Source organism: Mus musculus, chromosome 1 (assembly GCF_000001635.26).
Source record: "Mus musculus strain C57BL/6J chromosome 1, GRCm38.p6 C57BL/6J".
NCBI classification, from domain to species: Eukaryota; Metazoa; Chordata; class Mammalia; order Rodentia; family Muridae; genus Mus; species Mus musculus.
Window position 1 is genome coordinate 189,019,331 of NC_000067.6, and position 19,824 is coordinate 189,039,154.

Here is a 19,824-nt window from a genome sequence, read left to right on the forward strand (position 1 = left end):
CGAACCACATAAGTAAAAAGGATTCAGACGAAAGAGAGTGGGAGGGATAGAGGTTGGACTGGGCAGACAGGGGACAGACAGATGACAATGAGAGGTTGGGAACGCCTCAGAAACAGAGAGATGACAAGAAACAGCTGGAGACATTGCACACCTGAGGAGCTGTAATGTAGCTTTTGCTACGTGAAAGTGATGACATCTATTGAGCGAAATTTGCTCTAGTTCTTTTGTTTTTGCCTTTATTAAACCACAGATCCAACCGTGGTTATGCTACCTCATTAATATTCCAAAAGTGCCTAGAAGCCTCTGCGGGATCATTCAAGGAGTGGGGTGGGAGATTCAAACACTATTGCCTGTTGTAAAACACAAGTGCGGGAGTCCACGTTGTTGTATTTTTGTATTATTTGTTCTGGTATGATGAAGTTTATAGTTCGGTCGTCTTCTTCTATTTCCCTATTACCACTCTAGGTCAGGACTCCTTTGTGATCTATGGATCCACTTAGCAGTGTTGGCTTTTCCCCTAGGGCCTATGACATAGCTAGCTACAGGTTACTGCCCCCTTTTACAGTGCCAGATATGGGTTCCGTCTAAACAGGCCTTTCCTGATCCAACAGAGACAGAGTGGTTATTCCTAAAGCATTTCTGCCACTATTGGACCAGTGGGTGTATCTCATTGAAAACAACTCCTGATTTATTGTTACACCCATAGGTCAGAGCATCCCTTAACCATCATCAGAGGAGCTGCTCACAGGAGATGGTAGGAGATGCAAGACTCCCAAGTGGCCATTGTGTAGACAATAAGAAACCGTGGAGAGTTTAGTCCCAAATGGGACATATAAACACATCCCTCCCAGTAAAGCTTTCAGAAAGAGGGGATGGAAGTATCGTAAGTACAAGAGGTGTTGGATAGCATCAGAGAAACAGGGTTTTCCAAACACAATAGGACAATTGAACACGGCAATCGTGACAGAATGCACAAGACCCGTGTAAGCCCCAGTCAGACAAAATCCCAGCGTAGAATGGAAAAGATGAGCAAACCCCCCACGATTAACCAGAGCCTGATAAGATGCTTGTAGGATCAGAAGAGTCAATTTTCTCTAATGACGTAAGTTCTTGTGGGCCAATCACATACCACGGCTGGTCTCACTCCTGAGATTAGCTGAGCAACAGAAACTGGCCTTGTTGGATGTTTTGGGGAGAAGAAATATCAAAGTGGTGTGGGATGGGAGGAAAAGGCTGATGATGGGAAGAGCTGAGGAAGAGGAGGGAAACAAATATGTCACATAAAACTCATAAAATGCATCAGAATAAAGCTATTAAAAATTAAACAAACAAAAAAGAAAGGTATACAAACCCTGCATGTCGTGACCATTGTTGTGAGATCCACAATCCCTCAGCTCTCAGAGCCTCCTGGAGGTTGACCTCTGCTGATCCCTGAGGCCGAGCCTTCCTTCAAGACCAACGCTAATCTTCAATATATAAAATTCTATCTAAATAAATTTGAAAGCTACCCAGTATTCACTGTCTCTGTTTTCTTCTGGTCTTCTTACCTGACTGACTCTGTCTTTCTCTGCACTCTGTGTCCTCCCAGACTTTCCTGACTCGCCACTGTGAACTTGCCACACACACTTCCTTTGTGTGTTAAATGCTCGAGGGGCACACACCTCTGCCATAAACATTCCGCACTCCCGTGATCCTTATCCCTCTGGGAAAGCGCAAGCGTCCCTCAGCATCTGTCCCTGGGTTGTTAGTCCTTTGCGTGTACACCTGTTTACAAAGCACCATGAATGGACCAGGTGGACCGTGTTGGGCAAAGTCACGGTAAAGATAAAGTCTTGAGCCTGTGAATGTACAACTTGGTGATGAAGGCAGACAGAAAAAACTAACCATTAGCAAATTACAGAAAAATAAATGTCAATTGTATAATGTAATTTTAAAACTACAGGGTGTAGGTGAAGCCCTGATCAAATGTATTGCTATGTCAAGGGGGACGTGCCTCGGACCCGTGAGCATGGCCATTTCAAGAGATAAGCACCTAAGACCCATGAGCAAGGACATGTCATAAGACAGGTGCCTCAGACCCATGAGCAAGGACATGTCAAGGGACAGGTGCCTCAGACCTGTGAACATGGCTATGTCAAAGGACGGGTGCCTCAGACTCATGGAGTGGCAGAGCCTTCCTCAGGGGTGAGTATGAGTGTTGATAGTGTATGCAGAAAATCTCCACCACAGCTTTCTCACCTCAGATGTTACAGCCTGAAGACTGCTCCCCTATAGAGACAGCTCCTACCCAGATTAGACAAGCCTGCCTCCTTGTTTAGCATTTATAATAGCTCCAGCTTCCTGTTCCATTGCATACAATAAAGCAGGAAGTGTGGCTTCTCCATCAGAAAGCCCAAACCACTTGATCCCAACTTCTCTATGTCTGTGATTTCTTCATTCTCTTGTAGCCGTATTGTCAGGATTCTGGGAGCCAGGCCATGCAAAGCCATGGCAAAAAAAACCATAATTATAAGGTGCTCTCAGCAGCTTATAATTTTTGACACAACTGCTCAGTCACACAAGTTCTTCCATGCATCCATCCCAGCTGCATGCAGTCTCAGGAGGCGCTAGAGTATGGAAGTGTTGACTGAATGGAAGAATCCATTTATGCAGCTTCTGGGATCTTACATGCGTTCTCGAGACCGGCCAGGAAGAACGCAACAAACCGGAATCTTCTGCGGCAAAAGCTTTATTGCTTACATCTTTAGGAGCCAGAGAGCAAGAGAGCAAGAGCAAGAGCTCTATTGCTTACATCTTTAGGAGCCAGAGCGCAAGAGAGCAAGAGCGCAAGAGAGAGAGCAAGAGCTCTATTGCTTACATCTTTAGGAGCCAGAGCGCAAGAGAGCAAGAGAGCAAGAGAGAGAATGGCAAAACCCCGTCCCTTTTAAGGAGAATTATCCTCCGCCTAGGACGTGTCACTCCCTGATTGGCTGCAGCCCATTGGCTGAGTTGTCGTCACGGGGAAGGCAGAGCACATGGGGTAGAGAACTACCCTTGGCACATGCGCAGATTATTTGTTTACCACTTAGAACACAGGATGTCAGCGCCATCTTGTAACGGCGAATGTGAGGGCGGCTCCCAACACTGGGAGACTGTGACCCCTGCTTGGGTGGGACTCTTTGGTGATGCACCTGTTTTAGAATCATTTTAGAAAGCAACCTTTCACACATGTTCCTGTATGTAAGCAAAAATAAAAATGTCATGGGTTCACCAAGCTGGACTTATATAAATAATTTCCTTGTTCTCTCATGGGTCCCTACCTTGGGTGAATAGAAGGCACTGATAGAGAATAGGATGACTAAGTTACAGGGTCAAGGAACAGGGTGGTATTTTCAGACACTAACAAAGCTACATGCATGACCAGCAACAACACATTATTGGGAGATGATCCATGGGAAGTTGCCCAGTGTTGGTTAAAAGAGCAAAAGTGAGGGAAAGCAAGAATCGCCAATGAGAACAGAGGACAGAAACTCGATGTCAACAGAGGAAGGCTAGGGTATGGCACCTAAGAGGTGAGCTATGAGGACATCTGGCCCCATGAGTTCTTCAGATATAACCTTAAGGTAAAGAGCTGAAATAAAACGATTCCCTGAGAGGAAAATTAGACCAAACCCCCCAGAGAGGGAGAGGAAAATCAGACCAAGCCCCCCTGAGAGGAAAAGTGAGAGCATGGAACCAGGCGGCAGATGGAGAGACCACACCCAACCGTAAGACAATGCCAGAGTCTGATCGACTGTTCATGCAGGCTGCTCAGTCTTCATGGGCCTGTGACATCATCAAACTATCCAGGTGCACACAAGTACACATGCAAGGAAGAGAGCCATGCCCAGAGTATTAGTGTCCTCTGAGATTAAGACATACCAAATACTTAACAGATATACATCTTGCTTTTACCTGGAGAAACTGCTTCTTTGGGAAGCAGGCCATACCTGAGAATAAATTTTTGGAAGCCTGAAAACTGAGCGCAAAAAGAAAGTATAACTTTTAGTGAATAGGACACTATTTACTTAGTGAATATAAAACAGCCACATTTTTAGAAAACATGATCGTCTAAGTGAATTCCTTAGCTTGGCCACTAGATGGCAACATTCTTTCAAAATTGTTTTATATCTACCTTTAACTTATTATATTGGATTTTTAATTACCACAGAGGGGCAGAGTTTGATGGCATTTTCACTCCTTCCCTCACCCCTGCACCATCTCCCATGCCTGTGCCATGTGTGCCCCACCCATCCCAGGCCCCTCCCTTTTGCTATTTCATCACAAGGGTCCCTTTCCCTTTTTCTAGCTTAGATGCTAGGATCCACATACGAGAAAGAATATGCAGTTTTTGTCTCTCTGAGCCCAAGTTGGCTCATGAATATACTTTTCAAACCTCATGGAATAAAACTAGCAAGGATTACCACCCCCTCCCAACATACGCATGCACAAATACATAAGAACTTGGAGATTGTCAATGCATTTTTGAATGAACACTGGGTGAGTCATTGAAGAAATTAAAGAGACCAATTAAACATTCTTAGAATCAAGTGGGAATGAGGTCACTGCCTACCAGAAACTCTGGGACACAGCCAAGGCAGTCAAGAACAAAGTTTGTAACTATAACCACTTTTCTCAAATATTAGAGAGCTCAAATGTAAATAAACCAATGAGCTCAAATAAGTACCCCAAAGCTCCAGAAAAAAAAAATGAAGCCAAACCCAAGCCAACAGTAGACATCAATCATGATTTAGACCAAACAAAACAGAAAGAGAAAGTAGAGCTTCTAGACCAACCAAATGAGAAGTTGGATTTTGGAAAGATTAAAAGAATTTCGGATTGCCAACTCCCTAGCTGAGAGGGGGCAGGCAGAGAGAGAGAGAGAGAGAGAGAGAGAGAGAGAGAGAGAGAGAAATAGAGAATAGATGATTGATAGAAAGATAAATGGATAGATGGATGATAGATAGATAGATAGATAGATAGATAGATAGATAGATAGATATAGGTATAGATTGATTGATAGACAGTCAGATAGATATGATAGATGAATGGATGGATGGATGGATGGATGGATGGATGGATGGATGGATGGTGTGATAGTCCATATAACAGTGAGCCCCAACAGGCTCATAGGCTTGAAGGCTTGGTCACCAGGGAGTGGTACTATTTGAAAGGATTAGGGGCTGTGACTTTGTTGGAGGAAGCCTGTTGCTGGTGGTGGGCTCTGAGGTTTCCAATAGCTCATTCTGAGCCTCGTGGCTACTTCTCTTCCTGATGCCCGTGAATCTAGAAGTAGAACTCTCAACTACTGCTTCAGCACTGCGCTGTCTGCACACTGCTGTGCTCCTGACATGATGAAAATGGACTAAACAACCTCCTTTTAGAAGAGTTGTCATGGTCATGGTATCTTTTCAGAGCAACAGAACACTAAGCAGACAGACCAGAGAGAGAAAAGAACCCATATAAATAAAATAGTACACAGAGGGAAGCTGTTATATAGATTTCATTGAGATCCAGAACATCATTTGTAATGCTTTCAGAATATAATCAACATACTGGACAAAATCTAGAAGTTATAAAGGTTTAAATGCTTATGACTACCAAATGTAAAGTTATAAGACATGAACAATTTAAAAAGACTTGAGACAATCCACAGAACAAAATAGGAGTTAAATTTTTCTTAACAAAGAAAGGCTCAGGGATGGCTGTTCACGGGTAAGTTCTACCAGAGTGAAAAGGAAGATGTAATGCCAGCATTTTGTAAACTGATCCACAAAAGAGAAAGGCACAGGACATTAGCAAACTTCTTACAAAGTCAGGACTGCCCTGATTTCAAAATCAGATAAAGTCATACAAAGGCATACAAACACACACACACACACACACACACACACACACACACACACACTTGACCGACTTCTCTAACAAATATAGAAAAATTCTCAAACAAATAAAGAAAAATCCTCAATAAAATACTTGCAAACTAAATTGGAGAACACATGAAAGACAAATGCTATGAACAAGTTGGTTTCATTTGTAGCTGCCAGGGGCCATGGTTTCCTGGGTTCCTGAAAGGAAAGCTGGGGATGGATGGGAAGGATGGCGAGAGAAATAACGAGCCAAGACAAAGTTCTCTGATCAAGGCTCAATGTTTTAATTCTAGGGTCTGAATTTAAAGGGGGGAGACCCATCCATCCCACATTATGCCAGGAACTCCTCAGGAAAATGAGCCCAGGCTGCTCAGCAGGTGGTGGCTTCTTGCAGGAAGCTGCAGATGTGGCAGACAATAGACTTTACCTAGGTCGGAAGACTCCACTCTAGGTGAGCTAGCAACTGTGGCAAACAAGATCTGAGCCTGTCTGCTCAGTGCTGGGGGAGGGCACATGCATCCTAGGAAAGCAAAGTTGTCCAATATATACAATTCAGTAAATAAATCAGAAATCACAGGATCATGCCTATAGTTGTAGAAAAAGCATTTGAGAAAGTTCAACATACCTCGATGATCGAAGACTCAAATAAACTGGGATTATATGGAATTTACCTCCACATAATAAAGGCTAAATATGACAAACCTACAGCCAAGATTATATGATGTGAGAAAAACAGAAAGCATTTTACATAACATCTGGAACGATGACCCAACACCACCTGCCCTGCTCGTACTCTATTTAGCACTCCGTCTTCAAGAAAATAAGGCAAGAAAAATATAAAAATTAGAAAGGAAGCAGTCTCAATACCACTATTTGCTGACATCATGAGTGCTTATTTAAAGACTACACAGATCCCATCAGAAAAATGTAAATCTAATAAAGACTTTCCATGAAGTTGCAGGACACAAAATCAACAGACAAATTATTGCCTCTCTATGCACCTGTGCCTACTTCTTGAGTTTGCCTTTTAACACATCTCTCTTTTCCCAGTGGAATAAAATTCAGAATACATTTTACGCTGGAGAATAAAAATATAACATTATGTTATTTACACTGCAATGATATGATGTATGCTTTTGAAAGTCAAATTGCTATTGTCTAAAAATGACATGTCATGGTTGAAAAGAGCCAGTTTCTTTCCTAGTAATGAGATATTTTGAAGACACATAGAAGAAAAATGGAAATTAAATACAGATATAACAGATCCAAGAAGTGAGTGGCCTGCCCAACATATCACACAGAATCACTTTCCAATTTCTAAAACTTTCTTAGCCTGGACCTTGAATTTTGCCGAGATCCCCTTTCTCAGTGGTACCCACTGGGTCATTCACTCATTGTCCCTTGCTCTCAGAACAGACCCAGCTGCCTCCGACGATCTCTGCATTTCCTGAGGGTGCCGTTACACTGTCAAATGACTGGTTACATTTGTCTGCCTCCCAAACTTGTGGATCACAGGAAGTAGGCCTGCAACCTGACATCGTGGCTGTCACAGGGAGGCAAAGATTAAGCTTGCTCAAATACATGTAAGAACCAGTACCTAACAGACCATAACATTGCTTGACCCACAAGTCATCCAAAAGAAACTATCGTCTTCGTCTTCATGCTTTCCGCTGCTCTCTGGTGGCCTCCACACTTACTTGCACAGACATGGGGTGATGGTGTGTCTCAGTAGTAGAGCATTTACCTAGTATGTGTGAGCTGCTGGCCTCATCATGGAAAAGGAGAAGGAGCGATGGTGGTAAGAGCCAGAGGACCCGGATGTTTCCTGGGAGGGTCTTTTATCTGTGAATCAACATTTATGATTATGAATCACTTTCTAGAACCACACCGTGGCGCTCTTCCCTCACTCAAGAGTTTAAATGTCAAGCTCTCTCAGTAAGGGCAGTGCTGGGATAGAGGTAAGGGCCATGCTGGGCTAGAGGAGTTCGCCGTGTTTTCTTACACAGCAGCTCATTCATTTACAGTTGCGTAAACAGGACCATAATAGTTATCAATAGCCACAAAGAGAATTATCCCCTTGGCAATGTTAACACCGGATTCAGAAAACAGCAGCCCTGACTTTATTCCTGGGAGAATGTGAACAGTCAAATGTTTGAGCAAAGAGACTTGGGAATGAAAACACCAGCTCAGGAAGCTTCTGGAAAGATACACACCATCCTCCACCGTCTCGGGAATGCCAGCCAACCAGCGGGCTTGGTTTCCCAAGGTAGACTCCCCTATTCTAGACATCAGAGGAAACAGGGAGACACAGGCTAGGAACGGAACTTCAGGGAGACACAGGCTAGGAACGGAACTTCAGGGAGACACAGGCTAGGAACGGAACCCAACACACAATATTTACCAAGGACCTATTATATGCTAACGGCTGGAATCGATTTCATTCAAATGCAAGACAGACAAGTCTCTGGAGCTGGTCACAGCAGTTCAATCCTGTCACACCCCTTCCAGTGAATCATCTTGAAGAGTGTCATGTAAGGTGAACAGTCTCTGTGACTGGAGAGATGGCTCAGTGGCTAAGAGTGCTTGCTGTTCTTGCAAAGCAAGACAAAACCAAAACAAATCAAAACTACCCTCTCCCCCACCACCACCAAAAAAAAAAAAAAAAAAAAAGTTTAGTTCCTAGCACCTAGTTTAGGTGGCTCACACTGCCTGTAACTCTCCAAATATTAGCTGATATAGTCCTCATAGCAACACCGGGAGATGTACATATCCTGTTGTTCCTCTCACCTGAGAAAGGAAGAAACTCACACATTGAAACATAACATCTTCAATATAGCTAAGTTAGGAGTCTGAACCCAGGAACAGTTCCTGACCCTTCACTCCTTCTTGAGTATAAGCGTAACTCAAACTACACTCACACATTTGTTATAGGCAATATCTACTTATTCCACAATCTCTGACCTGGCTGTCAGTTTCAAGTGCAACTTTTAGGGTCTTATGTTTGCGCCACAGTTAAACGCTATCCCTAGATAGATTAGTGTTTAATTCCTTACTCAGCATAGTGACTTTCTGAGCAGGGTATGATGTGAGAGCTAAGTCCAGAGTTTCTCCATCTCATCACTATTGGTGGTGCCTAAATAACTTTTGGGAAGACTGTCCTGAGTATTCTAGAATGTTGTTTTGGTTTGGATTTTTTTAGGCACTTTGACCTCCAGTCAGTAGGTGGCGGCACAGATCCATAGTTGTGACACTAGACTGTCTTCAGCCCTTCCACAGGTAGAATTATCAGGACAGAACCTGGGTTAGAGGTCTATGGGTACTAAGTTTCATTGCTGGTTAATTGATGGAGGGTTTCTTACACACAACATCTATGGATCTAACTTTGCAATGAGTAGGTAGAGAAGGGCTTATATAATCAACACATGTGTGTCTTGGTATAGATTTCACCAGGGAAGAAGGGGCAGAGGGGAATCATGAATCATGCAGGCAGATGGGGGGAATAAATAGAAGGCATTGCTAACACTTCTCCGCTGGACTTATGCAATATGTGAGTTCATGAATTTTTCATTAATATTGGAGTTCCAAAAAAAGGGTTTCATGGAACTTTGACATCTAAGCTGGACACTGTGACGAAAGGAGACAACTATCAAAGGTCAACATTCTTGCCAGCAGGAAAAGCCGATTCCTGCTCACTTAATTCTGTGCCCCCTCAAAGAACCCCAAATGCATCAGCAGGCATGCATTCCTAAGACGAGGAGGGAACAGATGCAGAGATGAGTGTACAGACACACAGACGAGTGTATGCTGGTAAACCCACTGATGCAGTTCCTTTTGGGGGAGCAGTATAGTTGAGAACTCTCAGGCTACTCTCTCAATTTTAGGCTTCTCTTTCTCATATATTCAAACAGCCTAAGGCAAGGGTAGAGAGTAAGATATAATTAGAGGTGATATTATTGTGGACTTCCCGAATGGGAAGCTATCGCCATGTTAGCAGTTAAAATCGGAACCTCTGGAGGATGGAGAAAGTCACCTGTCCCGAATAAATGCCATTATCTGTCATGATATTTATTTATTTATAGATCTACTATTTCCTGACATCCTCTTGTTTGGTTTTGATATCTTCTTATATGCTTGAAATAGTTTTAATTTGGAAGCATTAAATACATTTACTTCTATAGTCTCTCTCTGATCATTCCAGTGGCTGGGTTTTGGACTAGTTCTGTGAATGGGATTTCCACAGGATCTGGTTCTCAGTGATTGTACCTCCCATGCTTAGAGAGTTTGTGAATGGCGAGTTGATCTATGGGCGCTTGTAAAATCTGAGCAAGCTGAGACAATGTGACCAAATCCACTGTGGACTGCCCTTTGGATTGGCAGGGTTGGAGGCTATACTGTGATATCAGGTCCACGTGAGCACCAGCTGTTCATTCACGGCCCTTGGATTACTTTCTCCTCCTCCGTCTCATCTTAACACCAGCAAGTCACCTTCTTCCACTGTGCACGGGGTACTTTCTGAGAATGCCAGGTTCTCACAGGAGTCTCGCTTTGATTTCTAGCAAGTCAGGCCTGCCAGTGTGGACAGCTATTTAGCTGCAGGATCTCTGTAGCTAGGGGTGAGCATACTCGGGATAAAAAGCAGGGTTCCTTTTGTCTCTGTAATAAGGAACTGTTTTCTTTCTTCCCCCCAGCCCACTAGTCACAATACTCTGTATGGAGCCACTTTCGAAATGTGCTCCAAAGTTGTCTCCTAAGTAGCCAGGCAGGCCCTGGACACCCACAATTTACTTTATATGTATCTGTTCCCTGTATTTTCCTAATTGATGAGGAAGCCCATGAGAACAAGGCCCATTCTTGTATCTTAACACATAGCACCTGTGCAATGCACACACTGTGCAATGAGCACATTACTCAATGGCTGAACCCTGTATCCTACGTCTTCCTCTCTCTTGTCTCTCTGATTAAGAAGGTCACATGCTTAGTATATTTTCTTTGCTCATTACTTACTTAAAAATTCCTTTGTTTCTTTGAAGTTTGGTCAGAAGTAGGTAGGCTGGTCTCAAACTCACTACAAAGAGGATGGGCTTGAACTCCTGAATCTCCTGCGTCTGTTTCTTGGGGGCCGGGACAGAAGGTGTGCCTCCCTTGTTACCATCAGTTGATGTCACTCCTTCCTAGGAGCATTATTTGGAAGTAAACTGGTCTTTGCTGTTGTGGTAATAGATGACTCTAAATGTGCATCCTTCTTGTCCTTTATGTGGCATTCTGTAGTAAGAATGGAATTTATCCTTTATCCTCTCCACATCACAGGCTCGCTCGCTCGTGCGCGCGCGCACGCGCACACACACACACACACACACACACACACACACACATAGACACACACATATACACATATATACACACAGACACACATATAAACATACATAAATACATACACACACATACACAGACACAGACACACACACACATAGACACACACATATACACATATATACACACAGACACACATATAAACATACATAAATACATACACACACATACACAGACACAGACACACACACACATATATATAGACACATATACACACAGTACACACACACACATATGCACATATATGCATATACATATACACACATACTGGCTCCTTGCCGGCAGGTCCAGGTGAGAGGAGAGAGGTATCCATCCCACCAGGATCTCTCTGGGGCTAAGGAGGATGGCGAATGTTGATGGCCCAAAAGAAACACACCAAGCTGGGAGTCTTGTCACTGGGAGTCTTGTCGAAGCAGGAACTCAATTTTATGGCATCAGCTTCTCGCTTATATAAGTTCGGAACATAGGAAGGGGGATTTTTGGTGGAGTAAGATGTAAGAGGCCGGGAAGGGTGACAGAGGGAATGGAGTGACTGACAGGGCCAATGGCAAAGCTCTACATCAGCAACAGCAGGGGAGAGTCAGGGCCAAACAGATCTTGCTGAGTCATCTGGATATGGAAGTGACTGAGAGAGGCTTAGCCTCTCTCACAAGGCTGAAGAAACTCGAGCCAGGCTTGGGTTTGTCCTCAAGGTCCAAACCAGGTCCAAAATGGAGCCCAACACGCACATACACATATACACACAGACAAACAGACAGACATACACACACGTACACACACATATACACACACATACATATACACAGAAACAGACATACACACATAAACACAGACATACATACATACACACATACACACACACACAAACAGACATACACACATACACACAGACAGACATATACCCACATACATACACACACATACACACACACATACACAGACATATATACACATACATACACACATATACACAGATAGACATGCACACACATACATACACACATATACATGCACATACATACATACATACATACATACATACATACACACACAATGCTTCAGATATCTGTGTAAAAGATAGGTGTCCAGTAAATGCTTTATAATTATATAGAAAAATAGTGTAATTTTCAGGACTCTTTTTAGGATCACAGTCTAAACCTCAATACTTGTAGTGTTAGTTTGTTCTGCTTCAAGAATTTTTTTCTCCCATCTCTAGCTATGTAATTTTGTTAGTGGCTAAACTTGTAACAATAATACAACTTTTACAGAGTGCATATCTATTTTCAAAAACTGACAATAGAAATCTGTCACATGTATTGGTGCATTCCAGCTATTCAGTAAAGAGCTATCATTATTTTAAAAAAGCAAGCCAGGCACACACATTTCACACTGAAGAAGTAGAAAAAAAAATCTATTTAATAAAAATGGAATAAAGCAGAAAATAAGAATACCTGCTATATTTGTATTCAATAAAAACAAATGTTGCATAAAAATGATAAAAGTGGATAGGAGGAATCATTATATGATGATGCAGTTTGCCTGCACTGAAGACATATAATAACTGTAACTGTATACGGGCCAGCACTGTGCCACTTAAATGTTCAAACCATGTGGCTAGAGCTACAGTAGCTGAGTGCCCCAGCACCCCACTGTCAACAGTGGACACATCACCCAAAAATCAGTCAATAGGAAAAGCTTGGTCTTAAACTGCACCTCCAGGAACAGTGACGTCAGGTGCACACACAGGACACTGGTCACCAAAGGGAGTCTATGTAGTCCTCCCAAGCCTATCTGGAAGGCTCTCAGTGACACAAAGGGTCTTGACAAATGTGACAGGACTGACTTTATATCAGGTGCTTCCCCACCACAGCAGAATAGAACTGCAATCATGGGATATGTGAATAAATAACCAACAGCTCAAGGTGAAATTTACAGGTAAAATGTGACAAGAGATTCAACAACAGAGACACTCCATGCTGTGGTAAAAATATATCTAAGAGCGGAGTCACTGAAATAAAGAAGTTTAAAAACCAAACAAACAACTCAAGTGAACAGGCAATCCAGAAAGCACCCAAATAGTCTGATTAAAAACAGGCAGATGACTTGACTAGAGACAGTTGGTAAGGAACATATAAAATGGCGGACAGGTATGCCTTAGAACACTACTCTATGGTAGAATACTAGCTGTGAATACTAGCACTGTGATAGAATACTAGCTATGTGATAGAATACTAGCCATGTGACAGAATACTAGCCATGTGACAGAATACTAGCCATGTGACAGAATACTAGTCATGTGACAGAATACTAGCCATGTGACAGAATACTAGCCATGTGACAGAATACTAGTCATGTGACAGAATGCTAGTCATGTGACAGAATACTAGTCATGTGACAGAATACTAGCCATGTGACAGAATACTAGTCATGTGACAGAATACCAGCCATGTGGATAGAATACCAGCCATGTGACAGAACACCAGTCATGTGACAGAATACTAGCCATGTGACAGAATACCAGTCATGTGACAGAATACCAGCAAGCCATGTGATAGAATTATCAGGTATGGTGTGTACATTGAGGGGACTATGACGACAGTAACGTACCATGCATTTAAAAAAGATGGAAGGGAAGACAATGAAAGATACTCTTGTAAAGACATGGCCAGCCTCTGAGGAGATAAGTTGTATTTAGCCAGATTTAAACATCACATGACACATACAAGTATTATAACATCACATGGCTCCTGATTAATAGGTAAAAGTTTTAAGTTTTTATGTAACAGTTTAAGTCAGGTATAAATAAAATAAATAATTGGGATAAAAAGCAAAAAATGTGTTCAAATTACTAATTATTAAGGAGATGGTCACAGTGAGAGTTTATGCTATTTAAGATGACTATCACCAAAAGGTCAAACAACTAACAAATGTGGGCAAGAACACAGAAAAGTGGGAAATTTGTAGAAATAGATACTAGTACAACCCTGTGGAAAATAGTGTAGGGGGTTCTCAGACCTCTGATAATACACCTACCACATGCACAGACACAAAGCAAAGACACTCAGTATATCAAAGACATGCTTGCTTTCCCATGTTTATCCTTGCCATATCTGCAAGACACAGAGTCAACTACGATATCCAGTGGCGAAGAACAGATAAAAAGTTGATCTGTATACACAAAGGAATATCATTTAAGTGTGGGCAAGGATTAAACCCTTCATTAATGGCTACATGGATGGGTATTGCATTAAGTAAAATAAACCAGACAGAGAAAGATGATATTGCATGTTCACACCAACTTGTGGCAGCTGAAGACATGGCTCCATTTCTTCATGCTGGAACCTTCAGACCCTTCCCTAGCTGTTTTCAAGTGTGTGGTTAGTTGTTGTCACCGTCTTAACTATACACGATGATTAATCTGTCAAACAAAGTATCTTCAGGAGAACAGCAACCCTCTAGAAGACTAAGAAACCTTGCTTTTAGTCATTTTTGTGGGTGTAATTGGAGTTCTTTCAAGGCATCCTGAGGATCACTCACACATAGCCTTTGATTGGCAGGAGAGAGGTTACACTGTTTGAAGCTTGGAGAGGACCAAATGATGCAATGAGTTGGAACCGGAGCGGTTCACTGTGGCTCAGAGTGATGATCACTTGTGAGCTTATTGAGGTGCCAGCACCAAACTCCGTCTCTATTCGTCTCTGGATCAGCAAAGATTTAAAAACAGGTTTCCTCTACTTTCATGCCCCCTTAAATAATTCAGGCATCCACACCTAACTCTTTGCGTAAGTAGCTCAGACATTGCTTTAGTAGGCTGTTTCAAAATCTACTCTCTCTTTGCTGAAAAAAAAATCTAGTCAGTCATTACTGTTTGGTAGGAGACAGGCATGGAAAAATACAGTTAGTATTTTAAACAGTTGTGTTAATAGTCAAAATTTAAAAGTCAACTTGGGACAAACTGAGGGTTATTTTTTTGTTTTGTTTTGTTTAATCATTACTGTTGAAGAGAGATAATTATCTTTCTCCAACAAGATTTAAAATTCTAGGGAGACAGGGAGGACTCCTAATCTTTTGGTTAACAAACAAACCCATGGGACTTGGCAAAGCATCAAACAGAGAGGCCCCTGTTGGTGGTTACCAGGTAACACTCTGGAAGCTAATCCACTCCTGTTCTAAATCTACTTGTTTTGTGAGGGCTGCTTCTGTTCTGGCAATGGGTGCCAAGGTGAGAGAGAGGATGTGAGTACCAAGCGTACCGAGATGAGAGATCTCTCAGCTGAAGGGGCTGAGCATCTATTAACGTAGCAGAAATAATGGTTAGTAGTTTAGGAGCGCATAGCCATCAATAATGGAGGCTGTCAGGTCTCAGTCAATGATCTCTTATTAACAATTCTGTTTTACACAGGAGAGACAGCCCAGGAAGCTTCATTCAGCATTGACAAGGAGCTTTCTATGCCAGTAGAAACTGTATCCCCTCATGGATCTAAGAGCAAAACAGAAAGAGAAAGAAGAATGAAGAATGAATTGGCGATTTTACTGGGTGAGAGCAGTGCAGTATCCATCTTTACTGTGCTTTGGTGTTCATTTACTTAATAGGTAGAGCAGACCAGAGAAGTAAACAGTGAGACCACACATCACCCCTAAAATATTGTGGTCTTTAACTTAGAAGCTGGAAAAACAGGCTTGAATGGGAGCTGAGGAACCTCCTTGGTCGCCAAGATTAACTGGACAGTAAAGTCAGATACATCAATGTTTTAAAAATTCTTTAATCTATTTTGTCTCCCTGGGTAAAAAGATGTAAGCATTAACTTTTAACAAGCCTTCAGATGTTTTTCTATGATGCCTTCTGTATGAGAGGAGGCTTTTTGTTTGTTTGTTTGTTTGTTAAAGATCCTTACCAGGAGAGCATTAGTTCATTTTACTGTTATCACCTTCCTTGCCACGATGGATTGAACCTTTTGAAACCAACCCTTCATCCTCAGCATCTGTCTGTCTGTCTGTCTGTCAGTCAGGAGCCATTTTGCCTGCTTTTGTGAAAGCCTGCCTGTCAGGCAGAGTCGAGGCAGGCCAGGCTGTCTGTCTGTCTGTCTGGTATTTTATTCAGTGACTTAGAAGTAGCTAGCACAGTGGCTGTTAAAAAACACTAAATGAGCTGACTGCTTTATTTACTCTTTGGTAGAAACAAATCTAATTTCAAGCACAACAAATGAGCTAAATGATTTAAAGATGAACGAAAGTCTTTAGAGAAATGTAACAGCATCAATGTCTTTCTTTGTCTACATATCTGTATGTCTATCTATCATCTACCTACATATCTATCTGTCTGTCTGTCTAGCTATCTATCTACCTATCTATCTACCTACCTACCTATGGATTCCGTTGCAAGTTTCTGACTCTAATCCTGCCTGAAACCAAACCACTGTTATAAAGAAAACATTTATCAAAATTAGTTTTCCAAATTGTCAACAGAAGGATTTGTCTGTCTTGGGTGCTAAATACCATGCAAGGCTCATACGTGCACATGCATACAGTCATTTGTGCATGCGTAGGCATGTGCATGTGTCTCTAGTATATATGTACACACTTGCCTGCAGAGGCCAGAAGAGAGCATCAGCCGCCCCCCCCCCCCCCCCCCCCGAGCTGAGTTATAGGCATTTATGAGCTGCTCACTGTGGGTACTGGGACCTGAACTTTTGTTTTCTGCTAGAGCAGCTATGGACTCTAACAGCTGAGCCATCTCTTCAGCCTCACAAACCTTTTCTTTTATAAGTTATTTCATATATCTCATATTAACAAGGGACACATGAAGAATTTAACAAGTTTGTTCCTCTTTCCTTGACTCTAAGAGTGTACATTTCCTACCCACATGTCTGTCTTTGATATTGGTGAAGTGTTTCCTGTGGATTCTTTGTTTCTAGTGGGTGACTGATGGTCTTCAAGTCCCCTGCTATGGGGCAAGGTAGACAGGACCAAAAGGAATCCTAAGCCCAACTGATGTTCATTCCTGCTACTTTCTTCATTTGCATCATCCTTCGCCCTCCCCAGGTTTTCTAAGTAGAGCACTGTCACAGTGAAGAGGAGACTTTCTGAGACTGTTTCTCTAGTGAATCAGTTGCAAGGAACCTCCAGTCCTGGGTAAACCCCTCCCCAACATCTTCCTTACATCATTTGATGTACTCCTAGTACTTTTCTACAGTCTCTGGTTCTGTTCTCAGCCTCACGTGTCACAGAATCAGCCTTCTCCCTTCTTCCAGGGCGTGTCATTACCTTGCCTCTCATCATTGACACATCTAGAAGCTGTTACCCCAGAGTGTGAAATTCTATTGGATTCCATAGAAAACTCTTCTTGAGGGCTAGGAATGTGGCTCAACTGAGAACATTCCTACACCCCAGTGGCTCAACTGGGGTGTGCTTTCCTGGCGTGCACAGGCCTGGACTCCAAATCCAGCACCACATAGCCTAAGCGTGGTGGCACACATCTGTAATCCTGGTGGCACACATCTGTAATCCCAGCTCTTGGAGGGCGGGGGTGGAGGTGGGAAGATCAGGAACCTGCCCTGCAGTTGGCATTGCCTCAAAACAAAACAATCCAAAACAACCCCCCCCCAACTCCCTTCTATTAATCTGATAACAACATTCAAGTCACCTGATCACCCCATGAACACTTTTTGTACATGGTCTATTAATAATCAACACTGGAACCTTAACTAATAGGCTGGGGGATGTTTTATGATACACAGACCTTTTGAACATCTCCTATTCCTCTTCGAACACTAGCAAAGTTCACCAGCTTAATAGATTCTGCAGTGCAGAATGCATGAATGTGAGTATTGAAGGTAATTAGCTTGTTCTAGCCCTTGTCAGTCACAGGATGACTTATTTCACATTGAGTGTTCCTCCAAGACCCTTTCCTAACACCCGGAGGAAAAGCCACGGCAGTGATATCACAGGTGACTGGCTTTGCCTCTAAACATAACTTGACATTGTAAGTGGTGTTTTGTTTTTGTGTTTAAACATGCATGTGCTTTTTTATCTGTACCGGGCCCTGTTCTCAGTATCGACTCACTTAAAATTCAAAGCAGTGTTCTGAGAATAACACTAAGGCATTGCTGATCTCCCAGAAGGGAGCAGGTCACTGGGCAGTGGGTGGCCCAGCTGGGCCGCAAGCTCAATGCTGCTCACCTCTTCGTGCTCCGGACACCATGCTGCTAGGAGCAGGATGAATATACATTCCATTTGCATGTTTACATTCTTTTTAAAAATTTTTCCCTAAATCCCTTTTCATTTGTAAACAGTGTTTCAAAAGGGAAAAAAGAAAAAAGTCCCTCCGGACAATTTAAACAGAGAGGGAATGCATTGAGGAGATGTTGACCCATGACTCGGAAGTTCAAGATGAGGAAGTCAGGTGGGCAGTGTGCTCTGAATCTGTGGGAGTGGTTACTGCGTCTGTGTTACTGGACACAGCATGATAAAGCTTTCATTGCAGTGACAACTACATCACTGTTTCCATGGAAACCAGATGTTGATGCTGGTGTTATTGGTCTTGCTGCTTCTGATCTGAGTCTGAACTTATGCATCTGATTGGCTACCCAAGGTCACATGACTATCATACGCTACATTCCATTCTCATAGGAGATTGGAGAACACATATTTTGCTTCTCAGGGTTACAGAAGGAAACATAAGAGAACTGAACAACATGGGGCAGACTTATTTAATATGTGTATATCTGAGTTAGATACTAAACGTTATGCTGCTTGTACTGGCTGGTCGTCTTAGTCCTTCCTTTCTTCGTTTAAATTAGCAACATTATTGTCTTCTTAATTTCCTTATTTAGGAATAATATAGTTTCGTGTGATGGAAATTTCTCAAGACACGGGAGATGGTTCTACATTTAACATGAACAAAAGGGCTCATGTTTACAGTACTCCCTTCCCACAGTCTCCATATTGTCAAGCACAGATGCTGTGTCTAAATAAAGGGCTGATGCTGTGATGGTTTATATATGCTCGCCCCAGGGAGTGGCACTGTTAGAAGCTGTGGCCCTGTTGGAATAGGTGTATCACTGTGGGCTTTAAGACCCTCATCCTAGCTGCCTGGAAGTCAGTATTCTGCTAGCTGCCTTCAGATGAAGATGTATGTAGAACTCTCAGCTCTTCCTACACCATGCCTGCCTGGATGCTGCCATGTTCCTGCCTTGATGATAATGGACTGAACCTCTGAACCTGTAAACCAGCCCCAATTAAATGTTGTCCTTATAAGAGTTGCCTTGGTCATAGTGTCTTTTCACAGCAGTAAAATCCTAACTAAGATGGATGGTATCTAAAATGTACTCAGTTTATTAACCATTTCCCACGCAGTGCTTGGCTAAGGTCCTCAGCTGTATGGAGGATTTGAGGCACAATATAAATACCTTATTTATTGCAGTGGTATGTTGGGAGCCCTGCTTTTGCTTCTAATATTGACTCCAATTTTTATTTCTAGGACAATAAAAGGTGGAGATCTCATCCCTAATCCTAAGGACGTTTTGTTCTTGTTACTCGTTTCATCTGTATAGGAACACACTATTTA

General features: G+C 42.5%; 1 long non-coding RNA gene across 1 annotated transcript; it reads left to right on the plus strand.

Moving 5' to 3' along the window:
- Positions 1 to 15,428: 15,428 nt before the first annotated feature.
- Positions 15,429 to 19,514, plus strand: Gm36561. The gene is made up of 3 exons (XR_373831.3): positions 15,429 to 15,571; positions 15,661 to 15,795; positions 19,091 to 19,514. It is a non-coding gene; the product is annotated as a predicted gene, 36561 (long non-coding RNA).
- The last annotated feature ends 310 nt before the right edge of the window (positions 19,515 to 19,824 follow it).